The sequence below is a fragment of the Plodia interpunctella genome, chromosome 10 (assembly GCF_027563975.2).
Source record: "Plodia interpunctella isolate USDA-ARS_2022_Savannah chromosome 10, ilPloInte3.2, whole genome shotgun sequence".
Lineage (NCBI taxonomy): Eukaryota > Metazoa > Arthropoda > Insecta > Lepidoptera > Pyralidae > Plodia > Plodia interpunctella.
In genome coordinates this window covers 8,708,959-8,726,294 of record NC_071303.1, presented here as the reverse complement: position 1 = coordinate 8,726,294, position 17,336 = coordinate 8,708,959, and the positions used below count along the sequence as shown (strand labels likewise).

At 34.2% G+C, this 17,336-nt stretch overlaps 1 protein-coding gene and 1 long non-coding RNA gene across 5 annotated transcripts in view; both read right to left on the bottom strand.

Moving 5' to 3' along the window:
• LOC128673293 (uncharacterized) overlaps nucleotides 1–10,751 on the bottom strand; it is a 43,326-nt gene extending 32,575 nt beyond the window's left edge. The window contains exon 1 of the long non-coding RNA XR_008405064.2: nucleotides 10,699–10,751. This is a non-coding gene — a long non-coding RNA (uncharacterized LOC128673293). The remainder of the gene's footprint in view (nucleotides 1–10,698) is intronic.
• Nucleotides 1–17,336, bottom strand: part of LOC128673276 (netrin-B-like) — a 145,290-nt gene that overhangs the window by 102,066 nt on the left and 25,888 nt on the right. The window lies entirely within an intron of this gene.

Genomic DNA, 17,336 nt, shown 5'->3' with positions numbered 1-17,336 from the left:
TGGCTTTTAAAATCAACATTTTTAATCTGTTTTTGGCCGCCACAGGACAGGCTTGCAGCCTAGTGTGGAGCCAACTGGTAAATTATTGTTGTATACGTGCAAGTTTAAAAATAAATCATTGATTAATTAATCAATTAATTCATTCATTCAACAAACAAATTCATAACCAAAACGAAAAAAAAAAATGCCGGAACAATTGAGGTCAAATTCCAGTCCAACAGAAGTTTTTGGCACAATTGCCCTTTAGGTCTTTTCTTTCGGCAATCTGATTGAGTTGTCGCGATTGCCCTGTACATGTATATGTAAAATTCTATAAAAAATTGCTGACAACATTAAATAGTGATTTACTTATTTAAAAAAATCGCCCCTGTTCATGACTTGGACCAAACATTAACTTAGTTCGACGTTGGGAAATTACGGGCACACTTTTGTCTTTTATGTTGACAGTTTATTATTTATGACGTGTTTTTAATAATTGTCTCGGGGAGAATGTTCGTATTTCGGTTATGTTTTGCATAAATTACATTATAATAGGAAGCTAAGGCAATTGCTGGATGGAAATTACGTTCCAGTTAAAAGTTGACGTTAGATAGCGGTAGACTCAAAATTCGTGTCAAACGCAGGCATTTAAAATGGCAAAATTAAGTAAAGTATATACTCTTTTAATAACTCTCTGCCCCCGTGGCTTCGCATCCATGGGAATATCAGTATAACAATCCGTCTAGTAGATTTTGCATATATTATAATATTAGTAGGATATTACCTCCAGTACAGTATCCCACAACTGGGCAAAAGCTTCCTGTCTAGTCCGGCACTCTGTCAGCCATTAAAAGTTATATACATCCATATTAATATTATAAATGTGAAAGTATGTTTGTTTGTTCTTCTTTCACGTCAAAACTCAAGAGAGCTGTAGAGTGACGTATATGCCGCGAACGGAGTCGCGGGCATCATCTAGTATTAATCTAAAAATCTAACGCGTCCGAGTTAAGTGAAAGTATTTTTGAGAAAACACAAATTCCCAAGAATTTATATTAACTCATGAAAATGTTTTGTGTTAACATAATTTTAGTTACCTATCTGCGGAAATTTTGGGACAATGTTTCACAAAGACGCTTTGTTTTTATGAAATTCCTGGACTATTTTAGTTTCCTCATTTTATAAACGACTAGAGTCTCGCCCCGGCTCCGTTCGGGTAAAACAATAATAAAAAGTAGCCTATGTCAATCCTGAAGGTTTCGCCTATATTTGTGCCAAATTTTATCAAAATTGGCATAGTAGTTTTTGAGTTTATTCCTTACAAAGAAAAAACTAAAAAACAAATCTTTTCTCTTTATAATGTAAGTATGGATGTACAGTCTGCCACAGAGAAATCTGACCCCCTAAGAGATGGAGTTAAAATAGCGGAGGGGTCAGATATCTCTGTGACAGACTGTATAATCAACTTCTTTAAGACTAGGCCAAATTTGATGCGCACTTCATTCTTCATATTACTAGTATTCTCTCGTAGCATATATACCACTCTTAACAATTTTTCTTTAATATATCTCCTATGTACAGAATATAGTCCACCCACAATGGCTTGTTAAAATACAAAATACACCCTAGAATTATGTAATATTATGTAATATTAATGTTCCACAATTACTTAATTAAAGGTGATTAATCCACACCAAGTACTAGGTATATCTATTTGTGATTTTCTGTAATCATTTTACCATAAAGAGACTCACGATTATTTAGTTACAAAAGCATTAAGCATCGATTTTACTAAAACACTCAAATTTATACTCTATTACATTCAACTTAGAAACATATTTTCAGTGATTGTGTTACGATTTATTTATTAATCTTCGAGACACTAGGACAATATGAATTTGAACCCTATTGTGTTTTGATTAAATCACACATTCCAATGATAGTGAGGTTATATGTTTTGATAGTAATTAGTGGATAGACAAATTAAATTGCAATTGTTATATTCCTAATTACAACACACTGAGTGGTCATGCTCACGCTTGCAACAAGCATACGCTTTAATGATGCCAAATGTGGAATTCACCATGCAAAATTGATAATTATACCTTAAAGAGTTGTTTTTGATTCGTATAAAGTGAATATTATGTAAGTATTTCATGTAGGAACTAACAATATTGGGCGTCAGTCCTGTAAGAAATTCGGCTTATTCTAAAACCCTTTTTGATGATCTGCTACTGCTAAAATCCCCGCAAGAGATTATTTCTAGACATAAACTATATTTTTGGAAAGTAAGCCTACGAATATCCTGCTCAGGCAATCGTCTAAAATATTTTTTTAGAATAAGCTGAAAGTCGGGGCAAAAATATGTGCTCTGTCATAAATCAGTGTCAAAATTATTTCACGCAGAACAAGGCTCTGTGGCGTGTCATCCGATAATGACACTGGAAGCACGAGGAATCGAGAGTGACGATATATGTATATAAGTGCGTTTTCTCTAATGCCGACTATCAATCAATTCAGACAAACTCAGGCAGCTTCGGCATATATCGTTGTTGTATCTTGTGATTAATAAAAGCTCTAGGCCACCATTCAGTCAGCTCTAAGGCCGACGAGAGAGGTGTGACGACCTGCGATGAGATGAACGGACGATATAATAAAAAGTCGCAGGTTGTACATGGATCAGAGAGGCACAGGACAGAGGAGGGTGGCGTACGAGAAGAGAGGCCTGTGCTCAGCAGTGGGCACAAAGAGGCTGAAATGATGATGATAAAAGCTCTCATACAAACTGAGTAACGAACGTCGACATAAATTGTACACGTTAACCTTCCATAGGAAATCACACTATCTATTTGGTGAAAACCGTATTAAAACCGTAAAAAACAGACACGCGAAAGGGAAATTTCTTTTTATAAAAGGCAAGGATTATGATTCTATGGTAAGTCGGGAAATTATTTTCAGTTTAACCGTTATGTTCCATAAAACAAATGGGACGCACCGTTTTATTCCCGCAGGAAAATCAGCGACACATTCGACACAAAGTAACACAATTGTACAGAAACAAACCGTTCCTTATATTTTCGTGTTCGTAGACATAACAATTCGACGATGTTTATGCGATTTTAAACAAACACAGACAAACTCCCCGTCGAGTAAGGGAGTGATAGTCTTAAATGTCTTCTCGGTTTTGTGAAGATTTAAATTTAGTATTTCATATATGTAGTATTTCATAGTCGTATTCCTCATGACTGAGGGTCGTGGTTATTACATGGAATGAAACGTCTTTCTTGGCACTATAAATGGAGTGGTTTGCCATTGACTTCTCCATTACACAGGTTGATAATCAACCAGAACCATTTCCTCACGATGTTTTCCTTCACCGGAAGCAAGTGGTGGTCGATGAAAACTACTTCTATACACGAGTTAGATTGGTTTACAAACTCATGTGGCACGACTACGATTCGAATCTGGGACCTTTCGATCCTCCGGGTGTCAACAGCGCTTCAAATAAATTAGATAAGTATTTAAATTAAATCAATATATAATAAGTTCAAATTCAAATTCAAATCATTTATTTAGAAATGAGACCTTGACAGACACTTTTTCTCGTCAAAGGTTTTTTCTTTTGCAGCACGGAACCATAAATAGATGTAATCGAGGCGAGTTCGAGTTTTTATAATAACCTAACCAAAAGCACAAAAACTATAAAACTGAAATCACAAAGTCCACAAGGCCACGCGTGGGCTAAGGGCTCCATCCCACGCACCAGCGATAATATGGAAATGCATCTTCCGGGACTCCAATCAGAGATGGCACTTCACTGGATATACAGGTTTAGAATTAACTATAAAGATCGTATGATGTGATTGAATTTTCTTAAAATGGTATCGAAAATATGAACGTGAATAGAAATATAAATAAATAAAGAGAAATAAATGCTAAGGTTTGTATGAAAAACGCATTCGATATAGTTTACCGCGGGCAGAGCTGTGGGCAACAGCTAGTGGCCGATATAAAATAAAGCATTGTCAAAAAGCTAATTGATATATATTGTATGTGGCCGTCCAAATCAAAAGGGACCTTATGGCGGCTGGCACTTAGGTCTTTATTGCCGTTGTTCCAATACAAAACAACGGCAATAATGACTTAAGTGCCGGGCGCCATAAGGTCTCTTTTGATTTGGACGGCCAAAAATTATTATTATTTAATTATAATAACGCATCAATAACCGGTAACATAAAATATGTGACTAAATAAATTGTTACAGAATTGCAGTAATTGCCCTAACTTACATTTTCCTTCAACGTGAGAATAGACCAATATCAGTTACACTTTCACTCTTAAACTGGTTCCATAAGAGCATTGTTACAAACATCACTTAACTTGAAATGCAAAACTTGGATTAACTTAATTTATACTTGACAAATAGCTCGAAGCTAGGAAGTTGCGTTAAATCGTGATTTTCTAAATGCCAACTTTGTAAATGATCAGAAATTACAAAACGTGAGGTCTTTGAGGTAAATATCCATTGGAGCGCGGATCCAGTTGTGGGCACCCTTAATTGATTTGGTATATATAAAAAAATGTTTTAATGTTTTTTTTTCTTCACTTTTTTACAGTCAATATTAATGTACATATATATCAAAAGGGTCTTTTCGAAATTGTGAATCTGGACGTCCAAATAAATATTTCAACGTTTTCATTAATTTTTAATGGACTTTTGAAGGCTGAATCCAATATAAACGCATTGCTTAACGATAAGTGCTTATATAATTTAAACATTTGTATATTAAAACACACATGGTCAAAATATTTTTTTTTTAAAGGAAGTCTACGCGACATTCGTTTCACTTAAGAATTTTTACAATTCCACTTCAAGACTTTGATTAGATCAATAGAAGTAAGATATCACAAGGCGTAATGCAATGCAACGCGATAATCGAAAAAAGTGCTGATAAAAATTCATTAGATGCAAATGAAACGCGTTTTCAATTCCAATATAGTATAAACCGATTGAGGGTATGAATGGACTGTGATATCTGTACTTTATGCAACACTACATAGTTCTTAGGATTACAGGCCAACTTGCCATAAACCGCTTAGCTGTGTTCCGATTGGTCGAGTAATGATTGAGAGATTGGGTCATTTAATGTCATTAAACAGCTGTCGTATAAACCTGGAAATTTTTTATCAGAATCTCAATTATTTCAGAAAATTTCCTTCACAGATACTTTAATTAATTCTTACATTGCTAGATTCTTGTATGTTCCACTGGCTCAATTTAAAGACTAAATGCCATGCGTTCACGATATTGTCGAAATATAATATATGTATGGGTAATGTATATGATATGCATTGTTTTTGCAAATAAATATACATTTTCACTCACATTTATCTTTAAAACACTGTTTTTTGTAATATTACACAGTTACATAATCTTTTGACGCAGCAATGTCACAAGGTCGACACTCCGTGTCATATTATAGTGAGGTATACAAATTGAAAATGGATATTGCCAGCGATGACTTCATTCTATATGTTTTTTCATATTGCATTAAAATCTGACAGAGCTGATCTTCGTAAAATACTTTATCACTATACTTATTTAATCCACTCGCCAATTGTGAATTTCGAATGGCATGAGACGGCGATATTAGCTGTCATACGGCTGTCGACACCAACTCGGCAATATACCTTCCCACTCGCTACTCTACTTAATAATTCTACTCGCCCAGTGTTGGCGTCAGATGACGATATCAAAAATATTACTAGGTAGTGCTGTCAAACTGCTGTCGACGCAAACTCCATGAAACATACCATATCACTCGCTACTTTACTTATAGTATCACTCGTCTAGTGTGAAGTTTGAATGGCGTGAGACGGCGATATCGTAAATATTAGCTGGCAGGGCTGTCATACGGTTGTCGACACCCAACTCTCTGTCTGTATACGATACAGAATCTACGCAAGCCAACCTGTAGTCAAACTGAACCAGAAGCTGCGCGTTTTAAATGAATATAAGAACTAATCTCACAAGGGTTTTTTCAAATTTTGTAGTTACCAAAGTGAAAAAAATATGTGAAGATATATATTCATTCATTCAGATATATTCATAGAAGTACCAAAAATGTGTGAAGTAATCTTCATATTCATAGAAATCAGAATTATGGTCCAATATACGTACAAAACACAGTTGGCCAGTATCAAGTCACCCTGCATCTTTATGCCGTGGTGATAGGGGTAAATTTGCAATGAATTGAGTTGAACTTAAAACAACAAAACCAACTTATCTATAATGCTTGCTTGGTCTGAAACCATTAAATTTTCCACACGACTACCATCAAAACAACCAAATAGGGTTTAACAAGTCATTTTAATAAAGATAACGAATAAAGTATATAATATAAAATACTTACTTATATATATATATATATGTACGAAACATGTTATGTATACACTTACTGAAACCTATATAAAATACAGGTATCTTTAGTGTACATAAATTTTGCTTAAGTGCATATAATTTCATTAGTGCTGTATAAAAAGAAAAAAGCCGACTGAGTCTCTTAAACTGCTGTATAAGAGTATATATAATAAACACAAAAAGCTTTTACTGTCGTCTAATGCAGCGATTCCCGAAGAGGCCCTGAGGCACTGCAAAGCATCTGTAAGGCTCCAAGAAAATATTGATCATATTAAAAAAAATCTTTGAGTAGTCTCTCTCTCTCATTGTGAGCATTTTTAGAGTTCCTTCTCGACCGTTGAGTGTCGGGGCCCAAGATTCGTTTTCCTTCATTTTCTTCAACACTTCGCGCATTTATCATCATCATTAGCACGCATATGATATACCCTGAAGACCTTCCAGTACATAGCCTATAAATGATTAAATTGTAATAAATTTTAATCCGTCCTACTAATATCATACGTATGTTTGTGAGGCTGTATGTGTGTATGTTTTTTACTGTTTCACGCAAAATCGGACGGATAAGAATGGATTACAACTTGGAATAACACATACGATACTTTCTCTCTCGAAATTCCCACGGAAGCGAAGCCCCGGGGCGCAGCTAGTCTATAATATATGAACATTATTGAAAATCAAATTTAACAGTATTAGTACTGTCCGGCAACCGATAAAATAGTTTTGACGTTACAACGTGACATCAAGAAGAAATGATGAGCTCAAATAAGTTTCAAATAGACTAATTAAACAACATTGCGTCTTGACTCAGTATGGAAACGTGTCCACCGAGACCATCTTTCAATACATTGCCTGCTCCAGAGCAGGCAATGTATTGAAACCGGCGAAGTCGATGCAGTCAATAACGTTAAAGTTAAAGCCAAGTTAATTTTCCTAATGAAACTCAAATATATGTTCACATTCAAGAGTACGTATATGATGATGTATTTGAATGAATGGATTCTTTTTTTGCTGACGACTAATGAAATCAAATCAAATCAAATAATTTATTCAGAAATTAGACCTTCACAGGCACTTTTTCTCGTCAATCTTTATACTAATTATTTAGTATACTGGTTACCTTTAAGTGGTTAATTGTAATATAGTGAAAGCCGTACAGACATAAAGACAGACAGACTTTCGCATTTCTAATATTAGCATGGATAAGCGAAACTGTAAGGTTTTTCTTTCTTTTCTAGTTTTGCACGTCTTCTCGCAAAAGAAAAATATTTTGGTGTAATTATCTTAGCATGTTTTGTGTATTCTGACAAATGAACATTTCTGACTCGCTCTGTCTGGATTTTCTTATCAAAACTACGCTACTTACAGTTTGAAAGATGTCTTTCAACGTTTGCAATATTAAATATATCGATAAGATTGAACAAAATCATCTTTAATAATTAACAACAAGCAATTCATTCGTTGATATATAAATAATATCACACGTTCATCTCTTACGGGGTATACAGAGTATGTTCTAGTAGCACACTTGTTACTGGAAAAAAATCAGGTCTGATTTTGGCGTCGCTACTGTTGAACAAATTATTAATTTTTATAATTTGTAAAATATAACTTGAGTCTTATGACAGATGTCAAATAGTATTAAAAGAAAACATCTGTCTATATCGCTCTCATTTCGAATGAATCGGTTCATCCTGCTGTCATATAATTCAAGTTATTTTACAAAGTATAATTGACTTTTGTAAGTTTCCAATTTTGATCTCCGGGTCAATTATAATCCAGTCCAATCCCACGTGCGAAAAAAGATGGTGGTCTAGTGGTTAAGACCGTTCACCTGTGATTGAAATTCTCATGTTCTTAATCTCACTCAGGACACATGAGTTTGTATACATGTATAGTAGTTTTCATAGACCACCACATGCTTTCGTGACGGAAAACATCGTGTGGATACCTAGACTCTGGTTCACAAGTGTTCATGCCAATATTTGTCACTTGATAGTCGGTAGATAGTCGTAAAAGTTATGTCAGATGCGTTTAGGCGACTTGAATAAAATCTGTCACCAATAACACATTCGATAAAGAAGGAAGGATTGCGGATTCGCTATAAAAAGTAAAGTTTGACATTGACAAACCTATGGTTAAATATATGCCGATATCCCGTTAACGTGAAACCTGGCCATGCAATAGTTAACACGCTAATCTAAGTGGCACAGTGACGCGATGTCTAATCTGTTGATGAGTGATTTACGACAGCAGATGTGACAGACAAACAGACTGCAGGGTACTTCGCAAACATGCGACGATGCAAGATAAATATTTCTCAATGCACTTTTATGAGCAGATTTGGATGACGAAACTGAGTTTGAGTTTCCAAAGAAAACAACGTCAATAAATACAAAAAAATGTTGTGTCCCATACAATTCGACTGATCAGCTGATTCGACTTAGTATAAGAAATCGTAATTTTGTTCTTTCATTGTATATATTCCTTCTTGCTGGTGTCTACATGATATCTGGGAACAAAGGCAAACATAGAATGTGCTGGCAAATTTATAGTAAAAGTCACTTAAGGAAAAATACAATATATATACTGGAGTTCCTACTATAAGTTAGCAATATTTAGCCTTCGATAAGTTGCATTGCGCCAGTTCACTTTAACGTTACCTTTAACCTGCGCGCCGCGTCGTTCAGACAAAATGGCGTACTTTGCATTTTCTGCGCAGGTTAACCGCTCCACTGACATATAAGTTATATTACAGAGTGGTGGCAGACGGCTGATGATCAGCTACTGTTTAGCCTACAATATTATAAAACCAACGAAAATAACACAAAATTTGAAACTGGAAACACACGACGTTGAAAATTAAAATATTTATAATTAATTGACATTCATAGTTCGCTTATAGAGGAATTTTAGGAGCGCTTCAAAACTCATTATACAGAAAATTCTCTCCAATATAAGCTTGCTCAGGTGCGCTTTGTGACATGCCTCGAAACACCAAGTGACTTATACAGCCGAATGAAACCGTGGCCAAGAGTTAGTGTATAACAATATAACAAGTGATGTCGCTGTAGATTGTGCCCGGATGTGCTTTACGATCGTTTTCTTGGACTTGTGGGTGGATTCTAGACGTGGGGGAAATAATTATGACAGGTTCCGTGTGATTTGTCCACGACACACTGTATAGTGTAATAAATTATAACTTAATAATGCTTCTAATCTGTGAGCCCATTGAGGCAGTTATTTTTTGGGATTTGACTTGCTTTCGTCAAATGCTATTGGCACGGAAAAGAAGAAGAAGCATATACTATAAAGCGTGTCTTTCACGCGGTCGACGACTAAGTATTTTTGTTACTCAATGCAACTACTTCTTTCATATTGAAAGCATGGATAGAATTTTCTCTTTCTCGCAGTTGAACATTTTTAATTGCTATGCGTTCGGTTTATTTTCTACTTTTTCTTCTACACCGTCTTCGTATCCATCGTACCTCGCACGGTCTTCGGTATCTTTAGTTGTGAGACCTTTGGTAGGTAAAACTTCTGGAAAAGTACCTAGGTTACTTTTTCCCGAAATTACTACAGCAACGAAGCCCTGGGACGCAGCTAGTTTATAATAAAAACAAATATGAACGAAAGTGCTTTCTAATATTTTTATGAATACTTGGTTTCAATGATAAATCTTATAAGATTAATAGAGATAAATTTGTTGAAAACGACAACTCGCCTTGTATAAATAAATCATTTATGGCCAACTCTGTGTTCATTTGCTCAAAAGACATGTTAAGTGTAGGTACTTAGCTGAAAGTTTTAGTGGGTTCATATTTATTATAACTGAATATTTATTGGCCTTAAAATCTTTTACTTTTAGAAAGCATGCATTTTCATATTTCTCATTAGAGAAAAGCTTTGAAAAGTTGTTGAAACGAAGATTTCTTTCAGTATTTATTGTCTAATAGATAAAAAATTTATTGTACCTATATTGGACAAAAAATATTATACCTATGTATGGATTTTAATCAAGACTTTAATGAAAAGCAATGTAGCTGCTTTGATTAAAGAAATTACAATGAATTCTGTGAAAAGTTGCAGTTCGAGCAGAATTTTTTAAAATGATGGTTTTGTTAACGTGGATTTGAGGACATTGGGTGTCACAGCCTATGTCAGCCACAGTGGATGCTACAGGTAACACGCGGGGATATGATAGAGTCTAGTTGGATTTAGAAGAATAATGACGACGTAGGAGAAGATTTTTTTGTCAACCTCTTTCACGTTTATATTCTATTATAAGTATAACAACTTACCACACTATTGCGTACAACTGTATATGCTTGCTAAGCTGTGTTGCTAATTTACCTGTAAAAACAAAAAATATTTATATAATATTTATATTTAATATATACACTTATATATTAATAATTAGGTAGGACCGTTTTCCCAGTTTTTCCCAGCCGTTGAGCGGTCCGCTTTTATACATTTTCGTCTTCACTTCTCACAGTCATCGGCACCCCTTTAGCTGTGAGACCATTGGTAGGATTATTACGTAAAACCGTTATTTTTTTGGGTAAAATAATCAAATCTTTATAAATGATATTTATCTCTATTCGAAAAAAAATAAGCCCACTTTTTAATTGACGAGAAATACCATAGAACTTGTAATAAGCACCGTTTTGTACTTAACACCACTGGGTTAAGCGTGGGTAGACTTAAGCATATGTTCGTTTTTAGTAAATTTACTTAACCTACAGCGATCCTGTTAGATTTACCTTTCTTATCTAACAGATGCCAAGGTCAATTGACCTATGCACCCTGGTATCTGACTTTATGACCGATCGCCTCCGCATCATGGCTTTTAGCGCATTTTATTGAAGATGCCGGAGAGATTTTATCTTAATGTTGGTAGGTACAATCAACTGCATGACATTTTATTCTAACTCTTAAGAAATTACATGACCCGCTAATAAAGCAAAGCCCACTTTCCACTAATATTATAAAGAAAGTTTGTGAGTATGTTTGTTACTTCTTCACGCAGAAACCGCCAGGCAAATTTTTTTAAATTTGATGTTGGGGTAGCTGATACCTATCTTGGATTAACATAGGGTAGTTTTTATCCAAAAGTAATAAAAGTAAGTTGGTAAAGTACTTAAGGGATTCCCGTGGAATTTGGTCAAAACACATACATAAATTGTGGTTTTACGTTATTATGCTTATTCTAAGTGCTACTCGTATATGCTGTCTTTTTTTTACAAATTGTAATAAAAGTGAATTTTCCGTGTTGGGAAAACATATATTAAAATCTGCATATATATATTAAAATTTTAGTACTCAGTATAAACCTGTATGTATTATTTCTTTCCCTTTCAAAAGTTTTCACATCCTACAAGAAATCAAATTACGAGAAAAATACTGATTGTAAATTGTCTCGATGCAGCGAAGTGTTAAAGAACCGATTGTTAGGATGGGTTGCACCGTCAACATCTTAAAGTTAACATCGATGTTAACTTTAACGTGCGCAGAAAAACGAAAAGTACGCCATTTTGTCTAAACGGCGCGCAGGTTGAAATCAACGTCAAAGTTGACGGTGCAAGTCACCCTTACAGTTCGTTACCTTCAGTTCTGAGGCAAAAGGACTGTTTACTAGACACCAATTTACTCCGTGTTCTTGGTATATTTTCCTTACATATTATAAATCAAAGCCCTCTGCCGTGTCTGTCTATCTGTTCACGATAAACTTCAAAACTCGGACACACGGATTTTTATGCGATTTTCACCGATATGTGATTCCTTAGGAACCTTCCTAAGGAAAAATAAATTATTTATTGCTTTTATACGAGCGTAGCCGGAACAGCTCGCTAGTTGTATTAAATATATGCTTGATTGTAGAGAAACTTTACAATTTTTTTAGGAAATTTGTTAAAAACTGCGTATTGAAAAGTTATTTTTATATACAGTAACTAGTGTTAGTTTCCTTAAAAACTGAGGTCCGTGCATATTTTTTTTTCAAATTTTAATATTACCTATTTCAAACTTTACTGTTTTATTGATGCGTCGATCCAAACGTATTCGGCTATATTTTTAATTTTACAACGTTGTAAATATGACGTCAAATAGTGCCTATGATTGTCCAATATCTTAGTATTCGAGAATAAACTATTCGAGAGTTTAGATTGATTATTTTAAATTAGTTGTTATTGAGAAGTTTGTGTTTTTGTTTTTGCATTCTGAAAACAGCTAATTGTATAAATATGTTTATGGGAAATAAATGTTTTGATTTGATTTGATGATCTCTAATCCTGTCTTAATATTATAAAAGCAAAAGTAAATTTGTTTGTTTGTAGACAATCAATCTTCAACAAACAAACAATCTTCTTGAAATTTTGCACAGGTACATGTAGTTACAAGTGTGGAGTAGGACATAGGGTCCCTTCTATCCAGTAAAATAACTGGTCCCGTGGGAAATTTACGCAGGTGAAGCCGCAGGCAAAAAGCTAGTAATAAAAAGCAGTTGAAATTTACCATTACAACACCAATAAATGAAATTGTATAAAGGAAGCAAGTCATGTTTTATTCAGAGGAAAGAAGAATTAAATGGATGAAGCATTGCGCTGAGTTGTATTCAGCTCATTTCCTACTAAATTGGAGTCTCGGTTGTGATGCAAAGGAATTAATATATAATGCTAATTGGCTTTGTTATGCAGCTGTATTATTTTTAAACAATAAACGTTTTTTATTAATAGAGATAAATGTAGGACATAACATTTTATTACTAAATGCACACAAAATGACATCTTATGTTATGTGACTAGAGCGAGTTTATGTCGTTTTAACTAAAGCTTACATCAATAATGAAGTTAATGTAACAAAATATATTTTTGCAATTTGACCGAAAATTTATCATCTTCAGTTTAAGATCCAAATTTTAAACTGCATGCACAGCCTAAGTTATACTATTTTTATATTGATGTAAACTTAACTTGCTTAAAATTTACGACTTCGGTGGCGCAGTGGTAAAGTTCTTGCCACTGAAGCGAGAGGTTCGATCCCCGGTCGGGTCATGATGGAAAATGATCTTTTTCTGATTGGCCCGGGTCTTGATATATATTTGTTATAAAATATAGTATCGTTGAGTTAGTATCCTATAACACAAGTCTCGAACTTACATTGGGACTAGCTCAATCTGTGTGATTTGTCATAATATATTTATTTATTTATTCATAAATCTCCACAACAAAAATGAGTAAATAGAGAGCTGGAAAGTGTTATAGGTTACTTTTTGGAGGGTAGAGTCGCGGGTAACAGCTACTACTAATATAAAATTCAATTACATTTTAAAAGTCTTCATTGATTAATAAATAATAATAAATAAATATATTAGAACAAATCACACAGACACAGACAGCCCCAAAGTAAGTTCGCGACTTGTGTTATGGGATACTAACTCAACGATACTATATTTTATAACAAATACATATATAGATAAACATCCAAGATCCGGGCCAATCAGAAAAATATCATTTTCCATCATGACCCGACTGGAGATCGACTCGGGACCTCTCGGTTCAGTGGCAAAAACTTTACCACTGCGCCACCGAGGTTGTCAATTATTGATCACTACATAGTAGGCTTTCCGCTGACTGTTCTCCTGTATATCTGTGTATGTATGCTTTGATCTTTAAAACTACAGAACGGATTTTGATGCGGATTTTTAAAATAAATAGTATGATTCCTGAGGAAGGTTTAGGTGTATAATTTATTGAGGTTTTACCCAAGCGAAGCCGGCACGGGCCACTAGTAAAATTATATTATAGATAGATTTAATACATGTGTAGGTACAAACGTGAATTTATCAGTAATATCGGAGGCAATTGAATGAAAATAAACAAAATATTATTGAAACATTATGCAAATGAACAATTTGTTCACCCACGAGCGTCCCACGCTTCACATTTACATATATTTATCAGATAATTTGTCTGTATGTACTCAATTACCTGCGCAAGTAAGTATTTACTATTTGTTACATATTATATTTAACAAATAATTAGGTACATATTTAACAAATAAGGACACAACATTTTTTTAGCATGAACGGTACAAAATTTTAATTTTGGTTTAGTTTATTGACTCAAAAAGGTTACGGGTGTCAAAATGGTGATATGTGATGATAATTAAAGATGCCAAAGACTTCTCAAACACGAGTGAATTTAATTAACAATATGTATCTACCATCTGAAATCTTAATCTGAATTTCATTTTCTTCTTTTCGAGTCGAAACAACAGACAAATTATATTAATTCAGACCAGTACGTAGCCATAAGTAGCATTTACTTTGTCAATGACCTTATTCAGATATTGCTACATTGAAAACAGTTTTCACTAGATTCGAACACACTCTTTGGAAAATATAATAGGCTTTATAAATACATAGTTATGATTACGCTTGGAGTTACGAAGCGACGACGACAAAAATGCAATGCTATTCTATAACTTAAAACAAACGTCATCAACATCTTCAGTGTTTGATTTGTTGGTTTTAAAATGGCTATAATACACTATCGACAAAGAGTTCTTGTATTTACACTGCTGGTTTTTCCTTGTGGGAAATAAAATATGTCAATGCACCTACTTTGAATCCCGTTGACATGAGACCATCGATAGTGTGTAACCGGCATTAAATTGAAACAAATTTAAACCTACGCCACAATATAGCTATTGTGTCGACAGACTAAAAATAATAAATCCCAAAATAAATTAGTATCGATAAGCTATGATTGATGCGCTTGGCAGCGGGTCATAGTCGTTGAAAGATATTGGTGAAAGATTCCAATCCGTTGACAATATTATAAATTACAGTTCGATTTTTTTTCTTTTTAAATATTGCTTATTGATAAGACACTTTCTTATATGCCTGTGTTATGATGATAACTTCAAGTTCTTTTTTATTTATAAATAGCGTACATCAATATAATAAAACAGTAAAAAAAGTGTTTCTGTACATTGAAGATATTTAAATTAAAAAAAAAATGAGATTGATCGAGAATCAGTAATAGAATAGGAATTTAAAAAAGTCTGTCTGTTTGTTTGCACATGCTAATCTCTGGATCTACTGGACAGATTTGAATGAAACTTTATTTGTTGTATAATTTATTTTGGAAACTGGAGCAGCTCTAACAGAACCTATAAAGACCAGATAAACTGTAGGAAATATAGAAAAGTCACCTTAACAAAAATTGTTCGCCCTGGTGAGCATTTTCTGATGACTTTTAAAAATCGAAGATATGGAACACCTGATGATGAACTCCAACAGACCAGCTACACTATAACAGATATGACAAAAGCGCCTTAACAAAAGTTGGTCAGCCTGATGAGCATTTACTGCAGACTTTTAAAAATCGAAGATATGGAACACCTGATGATGAACTCCAACAGACCCGCTACACTATACCTACCAGATATAACAAAAGCATCTGAACAAAAGTTGGTCAGCCTGATGTAAATTTTCTGTAGACTTATAAAAATCGAGGATATGGAACACCTGATGATAAACTCCAACAGATCAGCTACACTATAACAGATATGACAAAAGCGCCTTAACAAAAGTTGATCAGCCTAATGAGCATTTTTAACATAAGTATTTATATTATATTTATATTCACAAACATCTTGAGATTCTCAAAAATCTGTTTTATTCCCCATGTCTTCTTTGCTGCGAGCAACAGCTCTTCTATAATATATAAGAAAATGGCGTTTTAGTAAAAGTTAACCAATACCAAACCAGTGAAATCTTAGCAAAATTGTTCAACCTGAGGTGCAGTTACGGTTGCCGTATTAAAATAGAATATTTCGAACATTTCTGAAACGAAAGTTCTGTAATAAAGTTAATCTTATATTTACCCTATACTATTATAATAACATAAGCTGGGAGTACCTCCTCGTGGTGAAGGCGACAGTTTGGGCTAAGTTTCGATGACGACGGAAGGTACCTATTCGTTGAAAACTTGCCTGACCTATTTATGTATAGAATATGCCTTCGGGCTTATGATATTTTGAGTGGTTACTTATTTCCTTTCCAGTTTATCTTTGTGACACGGCAGCTGGTAACGCAGGGGAGCAGTCACTTAGATTTTAATAGCAAAGAAAATATTTTAAATTGTGTAACCATGCCTATTAATGAATAAGTGTTTCAGATTTTTCTGTAAGTTAACCCTTAACCCTTTTAAAAGGGGGGTGAAAGATTGTATGGGACTTGATAAAATTTTAAATTTTACATACTCTCTTCATCGTTTTTCTCAAAGAATGACCGAGATTTTACTATGAAATTCACGCGGGCGAAGCCGCAGGCGAAAAGCTAGTCCTTACATATACTAAAACAAAGTCCTTTGCTCCGTCTGTCTGTTTTGAGACCACTACTTGGAGCATAGCATGACCTCTCTTCTTGTACGAAAATTACAAATAGATGATTCTTGATAATACATAAATCGCGAGTTAAGTAGTACTTACTTAGATCAAAATGATCTAGGATCTTTCTTTTTGGGTCTACTTCCAAGTATACTTTACTAAATGGTGATTTATTAAAAACATGTACGAGAGAAACTTCAAAAAGACGTCTCGTTCTAATATTTCAATGTATTTTTTTCAATATTCATAACACGCTTGATGTATAATGAAAACTCTAGCAGACTACAATCCAATATAGTCAACTTAAGTCTTTGAAATAAAAAAACAGATGCACGAAATGTGCATTACACATTCATTATTCTGTCAACAACTTGAGACCTCAAGTATTCCCAATATTATGGTTAGTAAGTATTTGCAAATAAACTCAATACAACCCAGATTGCTTTAGGTCACGTTCTTTAACATACCATGTGACACCGGGAATCGATTCCAAGACTTCTGAGTACATTGCCAAGATCAAACCGTGAAAGGACTTTTTAAACTT